This window comes from Aedes aegypti, chromosome 3 (genome assembly GCF_002204515.2).
Source record: "Aedes aegypti strain LVP_AGWG chromosome 3, AaegL5.0 Primary Assembly, whole genome shotgun sequence".
NCBI classification, from domain to species: Eukaryota; Metazoa; Arthropoda; class Insecta; order Diptera; family Culicidae; genus Aedes; species Aedes aegypti.
In genome coordinates, this window is record NC_035109.1 from 81,100,241 (window position 1) to 81,111,278 (window position 11,038).

The 11,038-nt window shown below is 35.2% G+C and overlaps 1 protein-coding gene and 1 long non-coding RNA gene across 3 annotated transcripts in view; both read right to left on the reverse strand.

Annotated features, from left to right (window-relative positions):
- Positions 1 to 2,450, reverse strand: part of LOC5578003 (tankyrase) — an 86,507-nt gene extending 84,057 nt beyond the window's left edge. Inside the window, exon 1 of one of the 2 annotated variants that reach the window (XM_021852804.1) lies at positions 2,361 to 2,450. The gene's annotated coding sequence lies outside the window, so the exon portion shown is untranslated. The remainder of the gene's footprint in view (positions 1 to 2,360) is intronic. The other variant, XM_001656691.2, reaches the window with a different exon arrangement.
- A 7,200-nt stretch (positions 2,451 to 9,650) lies between these two features.
- On the reverse strand, positions 9,651 to 10,637 carry LOC110678995. The gene is made up of 2 exons (XR_002502118.1): positions 10,115 to 10,637; positions 9,651 to 10,043 (listed from the first exon to the last, which is right to left on the reverse strand). It is a non-coding gene; the product is annotated as an uncharacterized LOC110678995 (long non-coding RNA).
- Positions 10,638 to 11,038: the final 401 nt, after the last annotated feature.

An 11,038-nucleotide genomic window follows, 5' to 3' on the forward strand; every position in this document is an offset into this window, starting at 1 on the left:
GAGCCCGCTCTCAGAATATTTTTTAAGCATTCCTGTTTTTTGTGAAAATTCTAATAAAATACAAAGAAAAACATATTATGTCCTTTGCAGAGATGGTAGCAGGTTTCTTTTAAGATGTTTGGAGTCTATTTCAATGCAAGTCTTGCAAGATCTCTAAAGTCTCTGTTTTGAACAAAATGGTCTCTAAAGTCACTATATTCATTATATTGCTTGCAGTTAATCCTGATGCAAAATCATAAACAGTAACATTCAGAGACTATAGTGCGACTATTCCACAGGCTCATCTAGATTTTTTTCTCAGATCCCTCGAGGAAAAGCTTCAAGAAATATCCCAGTTATTCCAAGAGATTTGATCTGGAATACTTTCAAAGATGTTCTCTAGATTTTTTTATAGAATTATCTCTACCAACTATCCCAGAAATTCATCCACCGACTTTTCAAAGGATGCTTAGAGGAATTTCTCCAGATTGTGCTCCCGTAATTTCCTCATTTATTTCTTTGATTTGTTTTTTTTTTTCGAAAACTATACCAAACTATGCACTAATTTTTCAATCGATTCCTCCAGTTGTTGCTCTAAAGAATTTCCTAAAGATCCATATACAGAAATTCTTTCAAGAAAACCCTCAAAGATTTATACCATAGTTTTGAAGAAATTCACTTAGAAATTTTACCAAGGAATCCCATAACTATACCTACGCTTTTTTCATGTGAATTCCTTTAGAGTTCATCCATGGTTACTCCCAGGAATTGCCCCAACACTTTCTCGAGGAGTTATTCAAAGGATTTTTATCAAGAAGGTAGGATTTCCCAGTGAACTCGATCGTCGATTCATCATAATGCTCCTATAGATTTTTTTCTGGGAGTTTCTTTAGCATTTCATCCAAACGTTTTCCAATGCATTTCTAGAATAAAATACCCTTGGAATCGTCTAAAGTTTATTTAAGGTTCCACACCAGTTAACACCACTGCAAATTTTCCAGTAATTACTCCGATCATTCTTACACATACTTCTTTGGGAATTTTTTCCGATGTTATTTAAGGAATTATAATTCAGAAATTCCTACGGGATGAGCTTTTCGATTGATTTTTGTTTTCAATATATTAACAATTGATCTAGGAAATCTTGTTAAACTTCCTCAAGTGTCCAGGAGATATTTCAGGTATCCTTGTTCACCAAGAGTTACGTACTTTAAACTTTACACAAGCTTCATCGAAGTTTACTCTAGGTTTTCTTCTCAAATATTACTCACCCAGATTTTAATCAAAGATTTATTTAACAATTTCTAAAAAAATATATGAGAAATTTAAGGATAAATCTCTGAAAAGAATCTACAGAAAATGCGTGGAGCAATCGCTGAGAAAACTCCGGAATAGTTTGAAGTTGGTCTTCGTTTTGCTGGCACGATTTTTGTCGGAAATCTGGGTAAATTTACAACGAATCGACAGAATTTATGATTTGAAAGATACGTTAACAAAATGATTGGCAGGAGTCCGGTTTATTCGGTGGACTACAATAATTCTCCAAGAAACTTATCTTGACGCAATTATTTTATGATGATGAAGGATAGAAATAATTTTTATAAATATAATGATATTATTCTTTGTAATAAACTGTGGAATGCGATTTTTTCCATCTACTAGAAGTTTGAAACATTTTATTAAACCTTAATTTAATCCACCAAAGGTAGAAATTGTTTGCATGTTGTAAAAAAAAACACTTTTTGCTCATCATTAATGGAAACCCAGTTTTACATTGCCCGTGTTTGTTTTTGTTTGTAACAAAATGGAAAATATTCTAAAACATTTTGCTTCAAATAAGTAAACACTAGAAAAGAAAATAAAGCTCATTGAAATGTTTCTCCAGCCTTTAGTAGTGGTTTTCGATTGAAGAGGGTGAAAAATAGAAACTTCAATAAATTGCTTCACTTCGTCCACAATTTCGACACCCGTTTTGTGTGGTAAAGTTCCCCAACGACAACAACAACTGCAACGCCATTACAGACCAATATATCGTGGTGGCTGATAAGCTCTGCCCCTCTCGAAAACCCCCTCAGGGGGCACAATTCAGCCACCGTCGTGACCATGAAGTTTACCAATTTTCCACCGACGAAACTAAAAACCCTCAATAATCCCGAAATTCACATTTTTGCACAATTTAGCTATAAACACTACAAGCACAGCCCCCAGGGCACTTCTCTGCAAGCAGGTTTGGCCGTCCAGCACCAAAAGCCAAACGCAGAAAAGAGGGTCAAACCCGATTCTTCGTCGACACCTTTTTTCTTCCACCAATCTTTTGTGCCTTTGAACAACACTTATTTTTTCAATTCACTTTTTCCACCCAAAATCGAGCCCCGAATTACCGGAAATGAGATGCACTGGGCGCGACACGACCGTAGCAAACCGAATCGCGATTCCACGGCCGGAACTGACCGCAATGGACGCACTTTTCGAGCCCGTAAACTTTCCGCCCGTCGCACGAAAAGAAGACAAAACTCTTGAGACGACGACGACGACTTCGAGTTCGATGATGGCCTCCTGCTCCTCCTCTCCACGCAGTGCTGATGTTGTGTGGTAACTGTCTGTCTGTCAGTGGTTTATTTTTCTTCCCACACAAAAGTGGTTCGACCCGTTTGCACCAACACTAATGCACGATGCATTGCGTGTGCTAAGGGTGGTCCGCTTGATCTTGATCGATCGATTCAATTCACTAATCGACATTAATACCATAGCTACATTGTTCCGAACTCAACCGATTGATTTAATCAAAATTGTAGCAAATCATCAAATTCCGCCCACGCGATATATGTGCACAGACATGAAACACTACTGACCAGAATGTAAACAAAATGATGATTGAATTCTGATCGAATATACTTGCACGCTTGCCCAATGGAACATCCCTATGCAGTTGGTAGCTGTTTGTTTTTAAATTTGATACGAAATCTTCACACACACAAGCGCACAATCTAACACAAAACTGACGTGCAGCTGACGCGCAAACGTTTGCGCAAAGCTGTCAATTAAACGTTTCCCAGAAAAATCACACCCTGAAATTTTTCTGCTGAGAGCCTGCACGAGGAAAATCGGGTAAATTGCTCGCACAATTTAGAATAACGCCCTAAGAGCCATTGATACTCAACAAGCAGAGATAAATAATTATTTTAAACCTAAATACATTTTAGTTCAAATCCGAGGCTCGCGATGGTTATCATCACGCGAAAACAAGACTCAAACACCTCGAACGAATCTTCGTTCGATTCGATTAGAAAGCTGTCTGGTTGATTTCGGAGTCAACCTCTCCAGTAAATGACCAAAAATAACAAAAAAACGACACGAAACGTGAAAATCCCTTTACGATTGAAATTGCGGTGTACTAATTCTGGACAAACATTTGAAAAGGGCCCAAGAGGTCTTGAGCCTTTTTTCAGAAACGTTGCTGTTGAGCCCTTTATAGCCCGCCCACGCAAACTAACACCACTATCAGCAAGATTGGTGTTAGCTCTTCCTGATAGTGGTATTGGTGAGCATGATCGAGTTGAATTGGGCTCAGCAGCGGCTTGCAAAGCCAATGTTTACCAATGTCGATGTGCCCTTTTGAAATGTTTGTCCAGAATTTATTCAAAACGCATGTAGGGTAAATGATGGCTTCGGCACCCTGAGGGTATTTTCGGCAGCACTAACTTATCGCCCTTGTTTGAATTTATCTACGGAGCAAGAGTAAACTTCAATGTACTCAACATATTCCTTGAACTATAATCTTCCATGTAAATTATATCTTTCACAAAAATATTATATAACATGGGTTTTATCATTAACTGAAATAAATGCTTATGAAATTATCGTCATTCGTGAGCTGCCGAATAAGACAACACAAGAACAGCTTACAAAAACTCATTACTTTAAAAGGTCCAATTCTCCGCTCCAATGCCAATTTTTTCACAAAAGCTACACACTGATCACTTAATGCACTATTGAACTTTTGATTTGTATATAAAGCACTCGAAAATACTTAATTTTTATGCTTTAAATCACAAATTAAAATTAATGCACTTTGATTTCCTCGGCAATCACTTCTTATTACGGGACCAGGTTGCCAGAAAACCATATTCAATTGCGGTGTATTTATTGCTCACGATTTAAATTGACAGAAAAAAAAAAACAACATGACTAATTAATTTATTGCAATTAGGCAACAAAGCATGCATTGGTAACAATTGAGCCTTTTAATACTTTCTTATTTGAAGCTTGTAGTGCATAATCTTCAATACACTGAGAAACATATAAAATAAACGTCTTTCAATAGGTTAACTATTTTGGCAACACTCCTGTTGTTCTACAGGCAATCAGAGGATGATGTTTTTGTGTCAAGTCATAAGTGCATTGATTTGCAAAGGGCCTATTCTGATTTTCTCATACACTGAGAATAATATGAACGTAAAAAATGTAAAAATAGCCTGTAGAATTTTCAATTTCACGTTAACTTCTAGCGATTTTTTGCGCATAGACACTAGGGTGCAGCTTATTTTCCAAAAGTTCTCAATACCAAAAATTCGTGTGCTCTTATGAATTCAAATCATATCATAATCCTCAAAGGTTGAGCCAAAAAAATTTAGATTTATATATTTATTTATCCACCGTCTTTGACTACAGGTCACACAGACTAAAAACTTAATTATATGTACTTTACTTAAATTCTATCTCTTATCCTATTAATAATTTAGGGGTGGCGCATGCGTCTTGACGGTGAATTTTCAAGTTATGAAAAATGGCCTTCAGTGAAGTCACCATAACTTCGGTTGTTTCTTACCAATTTTAAAACTTTTAGCATCCATTTTTTTTTTAAATTAAATTTATGAAAACTTTGTAGATCATCAAATTTGTCTTAAATCGAAACAAGTCTTTGTTAAAAGTAGTTTTCTCGAAATGTTTCTTCATTTTACTGGAAAGTTCATATTTGTTTGACCATGACTTCATAAATACTCAACCTATTTCAAATATTAGTACAGTCAAAGCTTGTTATAACGAAATGGCAAGGGACCGTCGTAATAGTGAAATGTCGTTATAGAGAATAGTGATAAAATTAAAATCTTTTTCAAGGGACCGAAAAATGTCGCTATAGAGAGCTTTTGTCGCTATAAAAGTGGTCGTTATAACGAGCTTCGACTGTACATGTTTTTGAAGTAAAAACTAGTTGTTACCATCCTGTTCATACAACACATTTTTCTAAAAAATGGATTATTTATGGATTATTTATGTTTTTCGCCAAAAATTACATTTTTCCTCAAAAACTTGTGCTTATAAAGCATTTTGTTTTAATTACGAGTTGAATAGTGAATATATTTTTTAACATGAGCAAAAAAAAATATTGTTTCAAAATTATTTAAAAATTGTTGACAAGTCCTTTCAAAGGTTTAACAAATGAGGAAAACTAATTTCAGCTTTAAAAATATTGTTTAACTGTTGTAACTGTTGTTTAAAATCGTGGTTTTGTGCAGTTTTTGTTGAATAACTTGGTCAAATCATTTTTTTAGAGAAATGTGGCGTATGAAAAGTATGAAAACAATTAACTAAGCTTCTAAACCATGCAAAAAGATTTGGAATCGGTTGAGTATTCATGACGTTATGGTCAAACAAAGATATTATTTTAGTAAAATGAAGAAAAATTTTGAATAAACTACTTTTTATTGAAACTAGTTTTGATTTTACACAAATTTGATATACTACAAAGTTCTCATTAATTTAGTTTTTAAGTTAATGGTGCTGAAAGTTTCAAAATTGGTTCGAAATTAAGGAAGTTATGGGGACTTCACTGAAGGCCATATTTTATAACTTGAAAATTTACCTTCAAGACGCTTGCCCCCTCTAAATCTTAATATTTTTGGCTCAAACTTTGAGGTTTCTCTTCTTATATGATTCGAATTCATAAGAGTACAAGAATTTTTGATTTGAGAGCTTTTGAAAAATAATCCGCACCCTAATAAACAGTAGTGTGAGTAGCGAATAGGGGCATGCATGTAACCCATTCAAACGTAACTCTGAAATTCAAGTAATCCGATAATCGTGTTCCGTGGATTTTTCTTGTAGAGCACAATATTATGAATCAATTAACTATGACGTCACGCTGCAACTTCTAGGCTGGATTCGCACTTGCTGCAAGACCATAACATGGCAATTTTTACAGCCGAATGCTGCCATAGTGAGATTGAATAAAAAAAATCGATATAAAAAATGAAAACGAAATTAGGCAGCGTCCATTTATGACATAACGTTAAAATGTACAATTTTGGACCATTTCCCCCTCCACAACGGTCTTTGCTAGAAAAAAATAAATTTTGTGTTTGAGCTGCAACGTTTGAGCCTACTCCCCCTCTCCCTAGAGCGTTAGGGTAAGTGTTCCCTTAGTTGTGGGTGTTCCTATAGTTGCGGTAGTGCCGTTTTCACTGATTTTATTACATTAGCCACAGAACCAACACTGCCAATCGACGTATTGGCTTGCTGATACACGGAATAATTGAAAAGAGCGTTCAAATTGCTTTAAAACTGATGAAATATCACGAACATTGCTTCTGTTCTTGCTGTTGTACCAATAGTTGCGCTAAAGTGCTCCTATAGTGGAGGATCCCATAAGAAAACTACGGATACCACAACTAAAATTATACCGCAACTAAAGGAACAGTGTACCAATAGTGGAGGTATTAATTTTCTCTGACATGCCGTGGATTACTGCGATGAAATATTTTTTCTCATGGTCGTTACTTCCCGTTACAACATTAACATGTATATTAATTGCGCTTCTTGAATTTAGGCGGTTAAATGAAGTTCAATAGTGCTTAGTCTTCCACTATTGGTACACCTACCTGTCGTATTCACAAGGGAGCACAACATTTTCATGATAAAATCACTGAGCAATGTTTTTTCATATTTCGTTGTTAAACCGTTCGAATTCACAAAATAAATAAAAATCCACTTTTCAACTACTGTTATAGGTAAACACTCGGACATTTATTATAAATATTGATTTATTCGCACAACAAATCGCGTCAAACTATTTTTTCAGAATCACACCGCAAAGTACGCACAACAATTCGCACCGAAAATCGCCAATAAACTGATTGGTTTCAACGCAGTTCTCTTCGTCGAACTCCCCAAGCCCGTCCATCCTGTCTTGAAAACCGCTTCCCATCTCTTTTTCGTCTTCATGCTTCGTCTCTCTCTCTCTCCCATTCGTAGCCACGTCCTTCATCCCGGCTCAGTGCGAGCCGGCTTCTCGAAACGCGACGAACATCTTCGTGTTTCGCCTGTTTCTACGAACTCGAGATCCCTCACGATCGGCTCTCGATAGATCTGTGCGAAGATAGAACACACTGAAAAATAAGCTAAATAGTTTTGTTCATATACATTAAATTTTAATCAACTCATCTGATATGCTTCATCCATTATACTACATTCGCCTCCTCCTCTACTCGTTGAACCCAAAATTATTTATTGATTGAAAAATATATTGTTACTCAAACATTACTGGTTTGAAAACATATTGAAAGCTACAGTTATTTGTTTTTTTTTTTAAATACAATTTTACTTTATTCTGCTACAATAAACTTTGTATACTTTATTTACTACCTTCTTTTTCTTTTTCTTGGCATTAATGTCCTCACTGGGACAGAGCCTGCTTATTTACTACCTATTATTAATAAATATCGAGCTTTACATGCCCCATTTAAATTTTGATTGAAGTCCTGCACACAATATATGAGTGCTATCTTTGTATTGTCGTACCGCCTCCTCCCTTTACAGCGCACAACTCACTCGTGACGTTACTCAACTCGCCGCATTTTGAAACCGGATTTTTAGCATGGCACTGCATTCTTACGGTTTATGTAATTATAGCGCACTATTCAGATATTAGTCGTGACATTCGTGGACCGAAAAACAAGTTATTTAAAAAAATGTTTGTCTTGATTTCTACCGGACTCATAATGTTATGCATAGCTTGACTACCCGTTATTCTAAATATCTATGATTACTGTGCTGTTTCTTCACTAAATGAAATTATGTTAGATGCATATGAAAAATAGGCTTCATGGCTGTGCAAATACTTAGCGTCGTTAATTGTACGACATCAACAAGCAGAGAAGGTTTTATATAAGTTAAATCCCCCAGAATATTTTATCCTGATCTCCAATGCACATTTATTTTTATTTATTATTTTCATTTAAGCCAGCCACATTTATTCTATAAACATGTAATCTTCTTCGAAGTAGATTTCAAATACTTGCTTTTAAAACTTAATCTCTTTAATACTAGGTAATTCAAATTACTCAATCAAATACATTTTAGCCAACACAATTTTTCAATCCCATACTTAATTTTATTTTTGTCTGCCAAATTGTCAAAGGTATCCTGAAATTGCCTAACAGTTTTTTTGAAGATTCTATATTAACATCTAGTATGTCTGTCACAAGGCAAAATTCGTGATGCCTACCATGTTTTTTTTTTTCTCAAAACCAAAATATATGGAACACCGCGGATACCACTATTCCCCAAAATTTATCATGTTTATACCCTCATAAACCTTCTTTATATGAAAACAAACCGTACGAAATAGATCCAGTACAAAACGAATGAGCTGCTCTAGAGCTATGCGTGAACAAACGTTTTTCGTCCAGATATATCCATTTATATATGAATTTAGATTTCATTTTGAATTGTACCAATAAACTAAAGCAAACAGTAAAATGTTAATCACCGTCATCTCTTTTAAAAATCAATAAAAAAATAAGTGCGCAAAAGAACATTCGTGAGTTTATCAATCATTTTCCTGAACCAACAAAGTTTGTATATTCTCAAATACAAAAAAAAAGTTTGTTGTTTTTGTTTCACACTAAAAATTAAGCAATGCGTAGAAATAAATTGAGAAACAAAACCTGAAAATCTTCCACAATCTCACTAAAAACGAATTATTTACGAATTAATAAGCAACAATGATCGATTTTTGGATATTTTAAAGACCTTACTGATAATCTTCCTTAAATTGAGCTTAACAGTTTCCAGAATGATCCATTATACAACAAAGACGAAATATATTTTTTTCTTGTTTTTGAACTTGCAAAATTTAGAACATATAATAATCTCATATCTATATAAATAAAAACGGAATGGTGTTTGTATGTCACGAAATGGCTTACGAACGGGTCAACGGATTTGAATGATTTTTTTTCCGTTTTGTTCGTCAAGGGTTCCGACGTGTTTGTGTGTATTAAAATCCCAAGATATTCACCGGGAAAGTTGAAAAACGAGAGTGCACGGAACTGTCATTTTGTATGGGACGATCCATAGCGTTTTTCAGCAGCCTACTTTATGGCAAGACGAAGTTTGCCGGGACCACTAGTACACTGATAAAAACAACATAGTAACGGCAACCAGAACGAGGGTGCATTTAAAAATATTGTACCACTTGATTTCAACAGAAAATGGAACGTTATTGGCAAAACAATACCGTTGTGAATTTTACTATGTTTTGACAACAAATTGAAGCATAGTAAGATTTACCATGCCTATATTGATAATCAACATGGGGATATAGTAAAATTGACCACAGTTGTTGTTCTGTTTGTTTATATACTGTCAGCGACATGAAGAAAAAACAGTAATTTAGTTGTTTTAATTTATTTCACTAAACTCACTATTTATCACTTTTTTACATGCAGTTGCATCGCTAATTTGAACACGCAATGTTGCCATCGGAAGGTATCCATAGAAAATAAATGGTTCCATGGTGAAGATTCACAGTCAAGCTAGTTGGAATCGAACTCCAATACCAGATCGGCTACGGCTTGGTCTACGGCAGTATCCTGCTGGCAAGCACACTGGTAGTGCTCTCGGTTATATAGATGGTACTGCCTCTGTCCTCGATTGGCGAAGACGTTCCGGACGGGGTCAACTGGCTTTGGTTGTTTTCCCAGTCCAAAGGGAGTTCATTCCGATCAGATGTATTCATTGGCGTATGCTTCGATGTCCTTGTGGATCATGTTGGCCGCTATCTCCTGTTGGATGATACGACGGAGACCCATTTAATTATACGAACATATATTTTGTTGAACTCAAAAGTTTTTACCTGCTGTTCCATTGGAATGTCACTACGACGATCATGGCGTGAATCCCCTCGTCGATACATTCGACCCATCCTTAGTTGTAGATCGTTTCATGGGTCATAGGCGGCATTACGGGGTCATCTTCCGAGTTGAAAGTCTCTAGTCCGCCTATTCACTCCGACATGTTCGTTCTGAATCGTCAAAGTTCAGTTGGTGTTTGCGACAACCTGTGAAACCAAGCCAAAAATTGATTAGCGCAGTTCCTATATCGTGAAGCAACTATTCATAATAACATTGGTTTCAATCTACCGCGAAAAGAGTTGAACCATTTGCCTCGTGTAGGTGTTTTACCGAAAAATGGAGTCTTCCAAACAAACTGGTCAACTATGTTCAATAGTTACTATCACTATTTGAATTGTTACCGAGTCGTGGTTGTCGTCACAATTTTTTAATGCACATAACTATTTCAATGGTTATGGTTACTATTTTACGGCATAGTAAAAATAAGAACGTTGTGTATTTGGACATACTACATTTTTTCTATCAGTGTATAACATATAATAAAACAGTTTATTTCTCAAACTAAAGAAATTGTCATGTTCTGACACACAAAACATTCGCTTATTTTAATCATTTCTCAAATTTACATATTATTGATCTCAAAACAATTATTGGTTTTGATTATTTTTTATGATTGGAGCTTGCCAGGCTCCGAAAGATTCATCAAGATTTATTTATTTTGTTCTCCTTTACATAATATTCATTGATCTCATATAATTTCATAATATAACGAATTTACACATTATTGGGCAACAATTATAGTTTTTTTTGCATATGCGAATGAACCTTATTTATTATTGCATTTAAATCGATCTTTCTCCAGAAAAATCAATTGCACATTGCATTTGTTCTTCTTTCTAGTTTATATACTTACAAAATTTATGTAC